Source organism: Apium graveolens, chromosome 6 (genome assembly GCF_009905375.1).
Source record: "Apium graveolens cultivar Ventura chromosome 6, ASM990537v1, whole genome shotgun sequence".
Classification (NCBI taxonomy): domain Eukaryota; kingdom Viridiplantae; phylum Streptophyta; class Magnoliopsida; order Apiales; family Apiaceae; genus Apium; species Apium graveolens.
Genome location: NC_133652.1, coordinates 244,937,289 through 244,954,081, shown reverse-complemented (window position 1 = coordinate 244,954,081; position 16,793 = coordinate 244,937,289).

The window sequence follows — 16,793 nt, the reverse complement described above, 5'->3', positions numbered from 1 at the left end:
CTTAGAGATTAGCCTCAAGGGGACCTAAAAAGATAAGGAATCGGCTTCCTACTTCCTAGGACTCCTAAGTCTATCCTAATTCAGAGACTTGCCCACCAAGTCTCCTATACCAAGTCCAATTCAAGGACTCCCAACACCTATATAAGGGGTCTCACCCCCACCAATCAGAACTACGTTTTTTGACTTGATCCTTGGCAATCAGCAAGGTACGTAGGCATCTTGTTAAGGCAGATTGAGTCACGAAACACAAGAGCAGTCAAATCGAGCCTTGGAGCTCACGTTCCTTAGTATTAAATACAGCAATTATATATAGTAGTTTTAATCCATAACAGAAAATATATCTCATATATTTTTAACATATTTTTTATAATAAAAAGTAATTAAAATATACATATATAATTTTTAAATAAAATATTGAAAATAAAATCGCTTATATATAAATAATCTATATTGGTATTACATGTTTAGGTAAGTTCGAATTATAATGAGACAATGCATTTTACTTTATTTCGAATTTGAAATCAGAACTTGGCACATTGTTCAAAATATACTCGAAATTTGACTACATGATCCGAACGAAAGACATCGTCACATTCTACGTTAAGTAAATTTAAATTACAAGTTCGGCGAGAATATTTTATCAATAATGTGAAATTTTTTAATATCTTATGTTAATATAAATTAGTATGTTTGAGGTCTTTATAGGATCAAGTCAATTGATTATTTGTATTAAAATTACTAAACTCGCCAGTAGCGCATTATTATTTTTGAGACTTGTCCTGATTTTAAAAATATTTGAAATTTGATATGAGATCTCACGATAGTAAATGCCAGAGTGAGTCAGGCGAGATTTGTTAAAACTACAATGATATATTATATCAATTTATTTTTAATTTTTCATTATAAAAAACTAAATTTTTAAAAAGAATTCTTTTAGATAAGCAATATTCATTGATCAAGATAATATTGTACAAATATTTTGAATAATTTTAAAATTTTAAATTATTCAAAAAAAAGTTATATCTATAATATATTGTAGCATTTGATTAAATGCATTTTATGCTATTTAAAGAAAAAATATATATTGTTCAATGATTTGAAGGAATTAACCAGTTCAACCGATATTTATAAAACTTTATCGAATTAAAAAAAAAAAATTTTGGAGAATAGTATCGTAATGAAAATAACTTAAAAATGGTGTAAATAACGATATGATTACAATTTTTCCTTCAAATTCTTGAAAAAAATCATGAATAACTATAATAAGTCTTTACTATATATAATTTATTTTTATGTTATAACCAAGATTGATACTCGGTTGTATAAAAAATAGATATGGATTGTTTGTCAATAATAATGTGAATACCATATATATATTATTGCAATCTATTTATTACATAATAATTCATGTTATTTAAGTAATCAATTGTCTCACTAGATGTTAATAATGATTATACATGTACACAAATCAGATATTTAGCATATTAATAATTAAAATCATTGTAATTTACTAAGAAATGTAATATACGATAATTTACATGTTGACACACACACATATAACTTAATTTTACTTTGTTAACAGTAGTGTAAATAAAAAACTAACATTTTTTCATACATACATATGTTGAATTTTAAAAAACTAACATTTTTCATTAAAATCAACTTTTATATTAATAGTAGTGTAAATTTTATATTATTGTATATTATGATTGCAAGTCATTCTGACTTCATTTTTTGCATTTTTCATCTTTTTAAATTAAGTAAGTTAATTGTAAGTTAGTAGTGAACTCGGTAATAATATAGCCCACTACATATAGTTTATTTAAATAAAATTCAAAATTGTGGTCAACTGTGTATACAACATATATGTTTATTTTTAGTTTTTTCTTTGTAAACATACTAATGACATTCTATAGATTAAGTTTAATCGTATCGTTTTAAACGTACACTGACTACCCTTTTTATATTTATTCATTAAATACAAATTATACAACACAAACAAGAATATATATATATATATATATGTGGCTTAATGAGCTATATTTAAAACATTGTGTAATTTTGTAATGTTTTGTATGAAAATAATACACATTGATAAACAATCAACTTGTATTTGATATACGTTAGACATTGTACAATATTTACAAATAAAAAACAGCTAAAAACATTATAATTGTATGATGCATAAGTAAACTCTGGAAAATGATCTGTGCCTCGCACTGGTTATTATGCTAGTTTTTTTAAGCATAAATATTTAATTTTTATTTTAAAATATAAAATCATAAATATACGTTACGGTTGGTGATGAGGTTCAAGGAATGAATATGTTAATTTGGATTTGGTTATGTGTGCTCGTGGTGATGTTCAATTGGAGAGTATGTAAACATGGGTTATGAAGCTTACTTGGAAAATAAGGAATAAAGGAGCGATGCATGAAGTTGGACAAGTAGCTGATTATTATATAATTTTTAATTAGAATTTTGCTTGCAAATTTTTACCTTTCAATTGAAAGGGTTTTTCTTGTTTTAAGCACTGAGGATTTTATTTTCCTATTTGGATTTGATTTTTGTCTTTTTTCTATTCGGGTCTGGTTTTTAAATTTGTTTCCTGGAAGGATTCAGATATTGGCTAATTTAAGCTGATATTGAATTTCTCTTGCAATTCTATTGGGTTTGGGTTATTGTCTAAGCCTATATATACCCCTCTCATGTAATCTTTTAATATAGACAATGGATGATATTAAACTTTTGTGTTGAGATAAACTATAAGTAGTTTTTCTTCTCTCTGAACTTCAATTACCGGATTGTTTTGAATATTATATTCGAATTATTTAGTTTTTGGATTGATCTAAGCAATTTGAGATTCAAAGTTCACATTTCTGGATTGATCATATTCTTTTGAAATATTCTCTTCTTCTCTTATCCATTTTCTTCTTCTTTTCTTTATTTGTGGTGCAATTCACATCAGTTGTTTCCTAGGGTTTAGGCTCCTAGATTAAATTAGGGTTTAGGTTCTAAAGTATAGGGCCTAAAGGCCCTAAATTAGAGTTATTTTTATTATTTTCTTTTCAAAATATTTCTAAAATCCAAAAAATGATTGATGAAACTTAAAATATTAAAAATTGTTAAATTAGCTTTACTTTTATTAATTTTTTTAATATTTCCAAAATCCAAAAATAGATTATTGAACCCTAAAAAACTAAAAATTGTTAAATTATAGTACATTCACAAATTTTGATAATTTAAATTTAAAATTGAGTATGAAAATATAACATTAGATGATGTTTTCAGCTCCTAATTATACACATTCAAAAACTTGAAAGAAAGAAATAGAAAGTTAACCACCAAACAAAATATTTCATTATATTGTTATTATATACTTATATACGTTCAAGTAAAACACTCCGGAGAGTTTTTATGGAAATTGTCAAGATGGGTCCTCATTTTGGAATTTCAAAAAAAATTCTATTACATATTTATCAAGAGCTTATTAGGAAGATATTATTGGCCATCTTCCCTGAAAAGTGGTATTCTTATTCTTATAACAGATATGGATAAATAATGGTAAAACTTTAACCAACACTGCAATTGTCATTTACATGGGGGCTAAATTTGTAGTAGTATAAGGAAATTGGAATAATTTTGCGATGGCTGTAATACTTTATCGCGAGTGTGTCCCGCTCCTTTGTAATATATCGATTGTTCAGCAAAATAAAATAAAGTAATTTATTTATTTATTTTTGAAATCAAAATAATTTATTTACCTATATTGATAATGTTCAAATAGTTTAGGGAAATTGTAAAGAGTACTAATTTTAGGGTATTTATTTGTAAATATACCAATGTGGAATAATTATTGTAATATATCTTTTTATAAAAATGATAACATTTATTTTACAAAATTATGTTCTAGGCTTTTTGTAAAAACCTGGCCCATTTTCCTCACCCTCACCTCCCTCTTTATCTCTTTGCTCTTTTTCCTACATTACATACTATCTATCCCTTATTTTTCTCTCTAGTTAGCACTAATCGAACCCCTAATTCGTGCCAATCGATACCTAAAGTTTGAGATCAGAGATGAACAACTTGAAATCTTGAAGCTCGAAAATAGAGAGACTATTCGATTACACAGAGTGTTAGATTGTGAGTTTGAGACGTGAGTATGAGTTTTGTGTATCTGGCCGCTATCCTTTTTTTGTTAAAATTTGAATGCTCCGCTCCGCAGTTTTCATCTCCCGCCTACCAATTTCAACTCTCGGCCTAAGTTTTATTCTAAATAAACAGGCCCGCACAACTTTTTTGTTGAAATTTAAATTATTATTTTTTATTTTCTTTTATATATATTATTTTTAAAATTTAATTCTGAAAAATATAAAAATTCAACAATAAATAAATATTATAAATCAATCAACTAATGACTTGTTAAGTTTTATAAAAGGTTAAATTTATCAATATAATATTAAAAATCGCTCCACAAATATAATAAACTTTAAAAAATAACTGAAATATATATTTCAATTATCAATTCATTTCTATGTAAATAATTATTAATTAGTTAAACTAAAAAAATCATCTTTATATATATGTTATAGTGGTAATACATTTTAACTATACAGCAACATCAAAAGATAGGTTGCGATAGACATTCGTTTATAAAGTTACCATAATGCTTTTCTTTGCAACCCCATGATCAAGGGTTGTAGTAGGTCATCTATGGCGTATGGAAGATCCTTGTGATTATTTATGTACCCTATACTAGCAATTAGAACATGAAATTAGATATGCCGAGGGATACTTGTAAAATTCAAGATGAAGTTAAAGGCCTAGTTATTTTCTCTATTGTTTGATTTAGTTGATTTGTATATTTTTATATTTTTGAAGTAGTTTTAATATAAATTTTGATCTAATTTTTTTAATTGTAGGTATGCGCACTGGGTAAACCCTACGGGCTCATGCAATAACCTGCAAACCAGATGAACCAAGGTAAATCGCATTCAAGCGACATGCTCTGACCAATATTCTAAAAAGCAGAAATTGGGATTGTTCGGTGGATGGATCTTTCAGTGATTAATCGGATAATTAGTGATTAATTAGATTGATTAATCAGAAGCAATTTATTTAATAAATAATAATAAATAATTATATTTAAATGTCAATAACCTTCCATATGATCTACAAAAATAAAACCACATATCATTAATTCAATATTGATGTTTAAATGATAAGATTTACAGAAAAAACCACCATCACTAGTACATAATTGATATTTAAGTTGTTTATACTAATTAATTACTGCTAACTACTCACTAGAAACTACTTGGTAATTAGAAAATTACTACATACAACCTACTATTTCAAACCTTAAGATTTAAAATATTATAAATAATATTAATTATTAAATGTTACTCCCTCCGTCCCTCTGGATTGTTTACATTACTTTTCGGCACGATTTTTAATGCTTGTTTAAAGTATAGTTTCATAATATTTTTTTAAAATTTTTTTTGAATAAAGGTTTTATGTTTAACCATTTATTCAAAAAAAAATTGAAAAAACATTATGAAACTATACTTTATAGAAGTCTCGAAATACGTGTTGAATATTAGGTATGAATACAACACAGAGGGCGGGGGTGAATCTGTTTTGGCTTAAATGTTTACCTTTTAATCGACTTTGGCTTTAGTAGTTGGTTGTTATCAATGATTTAGTAGAATATATATTAAACATAAATAACAATGCAAATATGTAAACCAAAGATCTTCAAAACTCACTTAATTTTATATTAAAAATCAAGCAGTGTTTTGCTACAAAATCTCTAAGTTCTTGTTTTAGAACTTAGCTCCTTTCTTGAGAAAGAATACAAGATTTTCTATCTAGATTGTTACCACTGACTAGAGGACCGGTGTTAACTTTATAACTCAGTTAACTACTTGTTTACACAGAGGATAATAAACATGCTATTAGCTTTTCTAAACTGTCACTTGTCATTTCTATTTATAGAAAAGCAAATCTTCCATTTCTGGCTTAGCATATCTTTAGCATCCCGTGTTTACTTTAATCTCCTCTGTCAGTTAATCTTTGCCATTGATCTTGCACATCTCTCAAGCTGCTTTTTGACTTGTCGATCCAGCTATGTGAATTGTTTATTGATTTGTAACCTTGGATATTGAACTGTTCTGCAATTCTGTACTTAGAGAAATTTCTTCACTTCGAGATCTCCAATTAAGCTGTAGAGAACTCGACATTTTGATAGGCATGTTGGCTTGTCGATATCTCTGAAACTTCATTGTTGACTTGACTTCTCGACAACTCTGAATTCTCTAGTGAATTTTGGTTTATCGATAACTCAGAGTTCTCTAATGGACTTTGGCTTATCGATAACTCGGACTTCTCTAATGAATGTATACTTGTCGATATCTCTGAGTTCTCGAATGGGTATTTGACTTATCGATATCTCCAATAGCATTTCCTGAGTTCTCGATAGACAATTCATGAGTTCTCGTTAGGTCTTTCTGAGTTCTCGATAGGTCTTTCTGAGTTCTCGAATGACTTCTCTATAACACTAATTCTGTGACTTGTAGAGATCTTGACTTAGAACATTTTTCACCAAACAGAATTATTCAACTCCATGCTTCTTCATAATTCTTCTGAGGCATGACCTTCTTGATCTTCTTCCAGATAGAATTCTTAGGCTGGACACTGTTTAGGGAAAAATGTTCCAGTCTGCTCCATTTACATTTTACAGACATTAAGTATTACAAGTATGAATTACAGATTAAGGTTACAATACAACTAATCTTAGGGTTGTCAGAATGACTTAATCTTGTTATGATACAGGCATGTCATGCACAACAATCTCCCCCAATTTGTGAGAAGATTGTTTATCACAAATTCATGCCTATTAACAAGACTAACCCCAAGTTAAAGAATGAAAATAAAACAATACAAAAGCTGATACAACACTTGTACATTGAACATTTGATAGTTTACAATAATTAAGTAAAGACTGAGCTTTCTGATCCTTTCTCAATTATGTTCTTAATCTGTACAAGTATTTCCAATTCTTCTAGGATAGGGGTGTCAGTTAGAGCCTCTATTAGTTTCAGCAAATCTGGCTTAGGATAACTAGCTAACATCCCCATCATGTATCTTGACAAAGAGCCAGCTTTTACATTCAGAAATTTTCCATCCTTTGATATTCTGCTCTTGCCTGCTGCTTTCAACTCTTCTAATCTTCTGATATACTCATCAATGTCATGCTCATACTTTCTCCTCTTTTCAGCTAGCAAATCTCTATGCTTATCTTTCATCTCCTCTCTGTTAACCAAAAACACTGCCAATACTGTTCTCCATGCCTTAGTGGCTGAATCTTTACCATTCATCAAGCTTATCACCCTTTTCAGTTCAACAATTGAGAGAGAATCCATTAGTCTATTTCCAAGCTTTTCAAAGGACCCATCATTGTAGTAGATTCTAACTTCTTTAATGTTAACAACCCAAACTCTGACAATTCTTTCAGCTAGTTGTTGGAAGTAATCTTCATCTGAATCTACAACATTTAGAGGTTGGAAATTATTTTGATCATATCTGTTCCAGATGGCCTTTTCACCAAATCCATGATCATTGAGAAATTCAGCTGTCAGTTGTCTTCTTTGTCTTCTGAATCTTCTCTTGACTTTGGCTTCTTTTGGACCTATTCCAACTGTTTTGAAGTGTGTTTTATGGGGTGGCTTGAATGAAGGTACAGTTTTGAGTCTTTTCAGAGAAGTATGGCTGTGAGTGATTTGAGTTTTGAGGAGAGAGTTTGCAGTGAGCTTATAGAAATATTTAGGCTTAGAGGTTTGAGGTTGAACAGTTTTTGATGAGGTTGAATGTGAAGGTTTAGCAATTGGTATTTGGATATTTAGGGTTTGGAGGGGTTGTGAGGTATCATTCTTTTGTCTTTGTCTCCTTCCACCCCTCCTTTGAGTCTCAGATCCACTTTTCTTCTCCTTCTCTTTCTCACTATCACCTTTTCCACCAATTGCCTTGCTAGATTGACTTGAGTTTGAGCTAGAAGGATTTTGACCATCTTTCTTCTGCTCATCATCACCCAAGTCATCTGTGTTGATTTGAGTTTTAGGCAAATTGGCTTCAGGGTTATCAATGTATCTCCTCAGAATCTTGATCATAGCTTCATCTTTACTAGTCTTTAATTTCTTACTTTTCAGCTCAGACTCAAGCACCATTATCAGTCTTCTGTGAAAGGAATATGTCCTAAGTCCAATCATGTATTAGGATTTAGGAATAACTTTTTATATAATCTGTTTTGATTTCATTGATTTTAATAAAAAACTTGTTTTATTTTTATTACGGGCTTTATCTATTTAAGTGTTTAAATAAGATATACCATAGTTTAGAGTAAACCTTTTTATGGATTATGATGAGATCATAATAGTGAGACCTAAAAAGATGATAACTCTAAACTTAAATAGTTCCTGGTCATAGGATTACTAACTGGCAATTAATAAATCCGCAAAGATCGGTACATACTATGCTTACTTCATTATGAAGGATATCTGTTCTCATAGACATTTGTGTGGTGACACTATAGCTAGTATGTAGGTGCTTATTATGGAATAAGTTCACTGAACATGACTCGTACAGCTGAACAACTGATTGAGTTCACTCACGTGTCAGCATTCGTTCACCTAGTGATAGTTGTACAAGTATCCTTAGACTTGAGGTCATCATAGTCATCTTGTGTACACTGAACTATGCTTTGGTTTAGTTCTTAGTCTCCAGGGACAATTATTAGGGCTCTTCTGGGTATAGGAATTTGTACACGAAGATAGTGTATGATCAATAAAGGATCTACCCCTTCCAGTGAAGGAAGCGAATGTTCAAGGCTGATCCACTTATGCTAGTTCAGGAATCTTTGGCCAGAGTAAATGAAATTAGAAAGGAGTTTCTAATTTGCATGGAACTACGCATAGTAAATGGTAAGCAAAGTGATTGAATTAGATAGGCTTGACACGAGATCCATGCCTTGTATTTAATCGGGACATTGTAGGGTAGAAGGAGTTTATTGTACGGTAACTATTCACTGAATAGGTTCTTGGTATTCTAAGCAGTGAATTCATATTATCCGGATAGTCGCGATATGCTGAGAAGTATCCCTCACGATGTAGAATAAATGTGATTAATTAATTAATCATATTTAATAAATTAGAGAATTTATATAAATAATGATAAAATAGTTTTATTATTATTTATTTCTACAACCGGCTTAATATTGAACCTACAGGGTCACACCATAAAAAGAGAATGATTTAATGGTGGAGGAATTAATTAATAATGGCTAATAATTATTTATTTGTGAAATAAATAATTAATTGGCAAATTTAATAATTGATTAAATGAGATTTAATTGATTATAAATTAATTAAGAAAAGTTCTTAATATTATTAATTAAAGGATTTAATTTTTGGAAATTAAATCAAAAGAGAGAATTATTTCTAAAGTGTTTAGAAAAAGGATTAATGATTAAAAGGTGTTTTAATTATTAATGAGAATAATAAATGGGATAATAATAATAATATTTATGGAAAAATTTCAGCTGAAAATTTTGCCTATAAATACACTATTATAGACCCTATTTTATTCTAACCCACATCAAACCCAAAAACCCAAAAAAATTGGAAAACCCAATTCTCTCCACCTCCTTCCTCCTCCTTAACATCGTTTTCTTGGTGGATACCGGTGGAGTGCTTCACACTTGAGGAGCAACTGCTATGGATCTCTGATCGTTGTCTCCGAATTATTTTAAAAGGTTAGATTCGATCCCTCGAATTTTTATTCATGATTTATATGCTTTTATTTGGATTTTGTATGTGTAAAAGTGTTTTACCATGACCCTGCTGCATTTAAAATCCAACAATGGTATCAGAGCATAGGTTGTATGCATATAGATCTGTGGTAAAAATTTCAGAATTTTATGTGCTTGTATGAATTAATTATGATTTTTACAAGTTATATCATGGATTAATTTTGTCCGATGAGAAATCATTTCTCAGAATAATTTTGAATGTTAATCTGGGTTCTGCAAGTGTTGTAGATCGTCTGGGTATTTTTTTTCATATTTTTAGGATGTATAGATTTTTTATTATGAATTTTTAAAGTTCTTACAATTAAATTCGTAATTAAATAAGTAAATATATGTATATATAGTATATATATATATATATGTTTATATACATCTGCTATGTTTGTACTGCACTGCTGTTTGTCTGCTGCTGCACAGAAAGATCGAGAATGTCAGGCTGTTAGGTCTGACTTGCACGGAATTCGAGAAAGGGCGGCGGCTGCTGTAAAACAAAAAAAATAGGGGTGTAACGCATTTCGGGAATGCGTTACACACCTGTGGCGCATTCACGGAATGCGTTACACCCTTTAATGGCTTAAAAGGGGTGTAACGCATCACCCGAATGCGTTACAGGGCTTGTAACGCGATCCTGTAATGCGTTATAGCCCGTCTTTTGATTTTAAAATTGATTTTTTGGGAGTTTCGTAACTCCATTTTGGGCGTGCAATATACCGTTGGATTCATTTTTTCGAGACGGATCTAATGGAGTGATCAATTTTAGTTTATATAAAAGTTTTGAACTATTTATATTTCCATGAAGTGTTTTAAAGCTATTTTTAACTGTTTAAGTTGCTTTTAAATGCTTCATGTGATACATAGAGATGTATAATGCTTAGAATAATGTGCTAGATGATATAACATGCCTACCTTGATGTTTATTCATGTTGATATATGTGATATATGCTTAGTTTATCATGCGATGATAGATTTAGGTGAACTTAAATAAACATAAGGCGTTTGTTAGACAACCTAGTATAGTGAAATTGTTTCATAACCTTAATAACAATATTATGAATACAATCATGAGATTCTTGTGTTTGTGGAACACGTTATTGAATATGAATTTTTGATATGAGAGAAAGGATGATTCTGTCAACAACAGATTTTTATCTGTAAGAAAGGGTTATTAAGTGACGCCTCTTGACAATGCTCCACCCGATCTGGGAATCATCTGATTATTGATTATTGATTTGAAATATTTAATTTAAAAGGAAGAATCTCTTTATAATATGATTATGATTGTAACGTAATATAATCTCTCTAAAATTAAATAATATCAAGTAGTAATTGGCCAATGATACAACGGGCTTGTGTCGGTCATAGCCTTCCAACATGATAGAAAGTAGTTCTTATTTTTGAATCATTATCGTTTCGTGCCACAGCCGAGGGCTTTGATTTCGAAATAAGAAATACTTATCTATTACATAGAGATGTGTACATTGAATAAGAATCTAAAGGTCGTTACGTGCCACAGCCGTGGGCCTTTGGGGACTGATTCAATTGTACAGAATGTTGGGTTAGACTTGATTTAGAATATTGAGTTTGTCGTGCCACAGCCGTGACTCAATTATTCAAGAGGCTAAAGTTTGATTAGGGAATAATATTAGATATAATTGACAAGAGTTGTCTGCCTATTGAACATTACATGGCATTTCGTGCCACAGCCGGGGTTGTGTAATGGAATGTAGGATCCCTATTCTCACTAGCATTATGAATGCTTAATTTTTCATGTAGGGGGTTGAATAAATTAGGAAAACTAGTGGGAGCCACTTATGAATAAAGACCCGATTCATATAGTGTTTTGAAATGAAATCGAATATTTGCTAAGTGTTGTTATGTGTTTATCATTTACAGATTTACTTTGTACATTATGTCTTCTGCACTATCACTTAGGAGCATACTGGATGCTCACAAATTGACTGGTCCTAATTATGCTGACTGGCTTCGAAACTTGAGAATTGTTCTCAGGATTGAGAAGCTGGAATACGTGATTGACTCACCTAAGCCTACTGAACCTGCTAGTGATCCACATAATGATGAACATGTTGTGTATCGTAGGTGGATAGATGATGCAAATGTTGCTCAATGCATCATGCTAGCTTTCATGAACATTGAGCTACAAAAGCAACATGAGCATATGGATGCTCACACTATCCTCATGCATCTACAAGAGTTGTATGATGTGGCGGGGAGGACAGCTCGATATGAGATATCGAAGGAGTTGTTCGGTTGTAGGATGTCTGAGGGATCATCTGTGAATGACCATGTAATTAAGATGATCAATTTGATTGAACGTCTTGGACAACTTGGTTTTGCCATGGATGGGGAGCTGAGCCAAGACTTGGTCTTGCAATTGCTTCCGAGTTCGTTCTCGCAGTTTGTTGTGAACTTTCACATGAATAAGTTGGATGTCAGCCTGCCTGAACTCCACAACATGTTGAAGACTGCGGAATCGAATTTCCCTCCTAAAAAAAGAGTTCTGTTCTTCTAATTAGTGAAGGTTCCAATCCTAAGAAAAGGAAGAGGAACCCTTCCAAGAAGAAGAAAGTAAGTGAGAAAACGACGGTTCCACCAAAAGCTGAAGACCCCAAGAGCAAAGTTGTTTGCTTTCACTGTAACAAGGTGGGGCACTGGAAGAGGAACTGCAAGGTTTACCTTGCAGAATTGAAGAAGAAGAAGGGTAGTGAGACTACCGCTTCTGATTCAGGTATGTTCATGATAGAAGTGAATATGTCATTAAATCAAATTTCTACTTGGGTATTAGATACCGCCTGTGGTTCTCATATCTGCAATTTGTTGCAGGGATCAAGGAGAAGTAGGACTCTTGAGGAAGAGGAGGTGATTCTACTGATGGGAAATGGAGCAAGAGTTGCTGCTGAAGATATAGAATCATTTCATTTACATAGGCCTACGGTCAAGACTATTGTTTAAAATAATTGTTATTTTGTTCCCTCGATTGTGAGGAATATTATTCCCATGTTAGACTTGGCTGGATTTTCATTTATTATTGAGAATAATGAATGTTCTATTCTTAGAGATAATATTTTTTATGGACGTGGTGCTTTAAATAATGGTCTGTATGTATGTGACATAATTTATTTCAGATTGAACAAACTAATAAAAGAAAAGGGATGATAAAAATCTCACTTTATAGGGGCACTGCAGTCTCCATTTAGTAGACATGGAGAGAGGGCTGCAAATTTGCTAGGAATGGTACACACAGATGTATGTGGACCAATGTCTAAGCAAGCCATGGGTGGATTTTCATACTTCATTACTTTCATAGAGGATAGATCTGGATTCGGATATGTGTTTGATGAAACACAAGTCTGAGGCCTTTGAAAAGTTCAAAGAATATAAGTATGAAGTAGAGAAACAAACTAAACATAGTATTATAACTCTTCGATCAGATCGAGGTGGTGAATACTTTAATGGAGTGTTTCTAGATTATCTCTAAGTAAATGGTATAGTCTCCCACTGGACTCCTTCAGATTGGTATCTGAAAGGAGAAATCGAACTTTGTTAGACATAGTTCGGTCCATGATGAGCTATGCAAATCTTCCAGTATTCCTATGGGGTTATGCATTGGAAACCTCAGCATATTTACTGAATATGGTGCCTTCCAAAATCTGTTCCTCAAACTTCGTATGAGATATGGAAAGAAAGGAAACCGAGTCTGAAACACGTTAAGATTTGGGGATGTCCAGCTTATGTCAAGAAAGTTGACCCAGATAAGCTGGAATATCGATCCGTAAAATGTAGTTTTATGGGATATCCTAAAGAGACTTTAGGGTATTACTTTTACACCGATCATCGGGTGTTTGACTCCAGACATGCTACCTTCTTGGAAAAGGAGTTTATCCTTGAAGGAAACAGTGGGAGCAAAATTGAACTTGATGAAGTTCAAGAAGCACAAACTACTACGGATCAAGTGGAAACACCTGTTCTGACTGAACAAACTTTTGTGGAACAGCCCATTCGTAGGTCAGGGAGAGTGTCTCGCCAACCTGAGAGGTAATATGGCCTTGTCATTGAGAATGATAATGAATTGTCGATCATTGATGATGACGACCCTGTGACCTATAATAAGGCTATGAGTAGTGTTGACTCAGAGAAATGGCATAGTGCCATGAAATCCGGAATGGAATCTATGTATACGGTATACGTAAGAATGATTAGAGCAGATGGCCAGGTGGAGACCTTTAAGGCCAGGCTTTTGGCAAAAGGATTCAAACAAAGGCAATGGATTGACTTTGATGAAACCTTTTACATGTAGCCCTGTTAAAATCAGTTCGGATTTTGCTTGCGATTGCTGCTTACTACGACTATGAGATCTGGCATATAGCCAGATGGTTTTCTTTCAAGAGAAATGAAAACCTAGTGTGTAAGCTGCTGCGAACCATATGTGGTTTAAAGCAGGCTTCTCGAAAGATGGAACATTCGTTTTGATGAGACAATCAAAGAGTTTGATTTTATCAAAAATATAGATGAACCATGCGTCTACAAAAGGGTTAGTGGGAGCGCGGTAACATTTCTTGTATTGTATTGAAATAGAGTTGACACACATAACAACATAGCAGACCCACTCACAAAGCTACTTTCTGAAAGTCACTTTGATCGTCATAAAGACAAGATGGGTATTAGATACCAGAGTGATTGGCTTTAGTACAAGTGGGAGATTGAAATAAATATGTCCTATGTCCAATCATGTATTAGGATTTAGGAATAACTTTTTATATAATCTGTTTTGATTTCATTGATTTTAATAAAAGACTTGTTTTGTTTTTATTACGGGCTTTATCTATTTAAGTGTTTAAATAAGATATACCATAGTTTAGAGTAAAGCTTTTTATGGATTATGATGAGATCATAATAGTGAAACCTAAAAAGATGATAACTGTAAACTTAAATAGTTCCTGGTCATAGGATTACTAACTGGTAATTAATAAATCCGCAAAGATCGGTACATACTATACTTGCTTCATTATGAAGGATGTCTGTTCTCATAGACATTTGTGTGGTGACACTATAGCTAGTATGTAGGTGCTTATTATGGAATAAGTTCACTGAACATGACTCGCACAGCTGAACAACTGATTGAGTTCACTCACGTGTCAGCAGTTGTTCACCTAGTGATAGTTGTACAAGTATCCTTAGACTTGAGGTCATCATAGTCATCTTGTGTACACTGAACTATGCTTTGGTTTAGTTCTTAGTCTCCAGGGACAATTATTAGGGCTCTTCTGGGTATAGGAATTTGTACACGAAGATAGTGTATGATCAATAAAGGATCTACCCCTTCCAGTGAAGGAAGCGAATGTTCAAGGCTGATCCACTTATGCTAGTTCAGGAATCTTTGGCCAGAGTAAATGAAATTAGAAAGGAGTTTCTAATTTGCATGGAACTATGCATAGTAAATGGTAAGCAAAGTGATTGAATTAGATAGGCTTGACACGAGATCCATGCCTTGTATTTAATCGGGACATTGTAGGGTAGAAGGAGTTTATTGTACGGTAACTATTCACTGAATAGGTTCTTGGTATTCTAAGCAGTGAATTTATATTATCCGGATAGTCGTGATATGATGAGAAGTATCCCTCACAATGTAGAATAAATGTGATTAATTAATTAATCATATTTAATAAATTAGAGAATTTATATAAATAATGATAAAATAGTTTTATTATTATTTATTTCTACAATCGGCTTAATATTGAACCTACAGGGTCACACCATAAAAAGAGAATGATTTAATGGTGGAGGAATTAATTAATAATGGCTAATAATTATTTATTTATTAAATAAATAATTAATTGGCAAATTTAATAATTGATTAAATGAGATTTAATTGATTATAAATTAATTAAGAAAAGTTCTTAATATTATTAATTAAAGGATTTAATTTTTGGAAATTAAATCAAGAGAGAGAATTATTTCCAAAGTGTTTAGAAAAAGGATTAATGATTAAAAGGTGTTTTAATTATTAATGAGAATAATAAATGGGATAATAATAATAATATTTATGGGAAAATTTCAGCTGAAAATTTTGCCTATAAATACACTATTATAGACCCTATTTTATTCTAACCCACATCAAACCCGAAAACCCAAAAAGTTTAGAAAACCCAATTCTCTCCACCTCCTTCCTCCTCCTTAACATCGTTTTCTTGGTGGATACCGGTGGAGTGCTTCACACTTGAGGAGCAACTGCTATGGATCTCTGATCGTTGTCTCCGAATTATTTTAAAAGGTTAGATTCGATCCCTCGAATTTTTATTCACGATTTATATGCTTTTATTTGGATTTTGTATGTGTAAAAGTGTTTTACCATGACCCCGCTGCATTTAAAATCCCACATTCTGTTGGCCATGACACCATTTTTGGGTACTTGGAAATGTTTTAGTTGCTTGGTTATAGAGCAGATATAGTGCACCCCTTTGCTTGGATGTAGATAAGCTTCTGGGAATGCAGCTTCTTGAGCCTTCTTAAACTCTGCTAGTAGCATTTTCTCTTCATTGTTGATTATCCTGACCTTGTTAATCAAAATATCCACCTCAGATGCTCTTCTGGAAATTAGATAATTGAAGTTGACTTGCATACATCTGTTTACACCAGAATCATTTAGATTGATCACTATTCTTTTCTCCAAAAACTGGTCCTTGACTGGGATCTGCAGTACCCTGATGAAATTGATAGTCTTTTCCAAGGTCTTTCTGTAAGTGAAGAAGTTGTTGTTGAGAGAGTTCCTTAGTCCAGTGAGCAAATTGTCAAACTCTTGTGTCATTCCTGGACCTTGGGCAACCATAAGGAGCCTCTCTTGTTCTAGACCTTGTACTTGACTTTTGAGTTTTGATTGTGTTAGCCTTGCATCTATCTCCCCCTTAGTCTTGGTG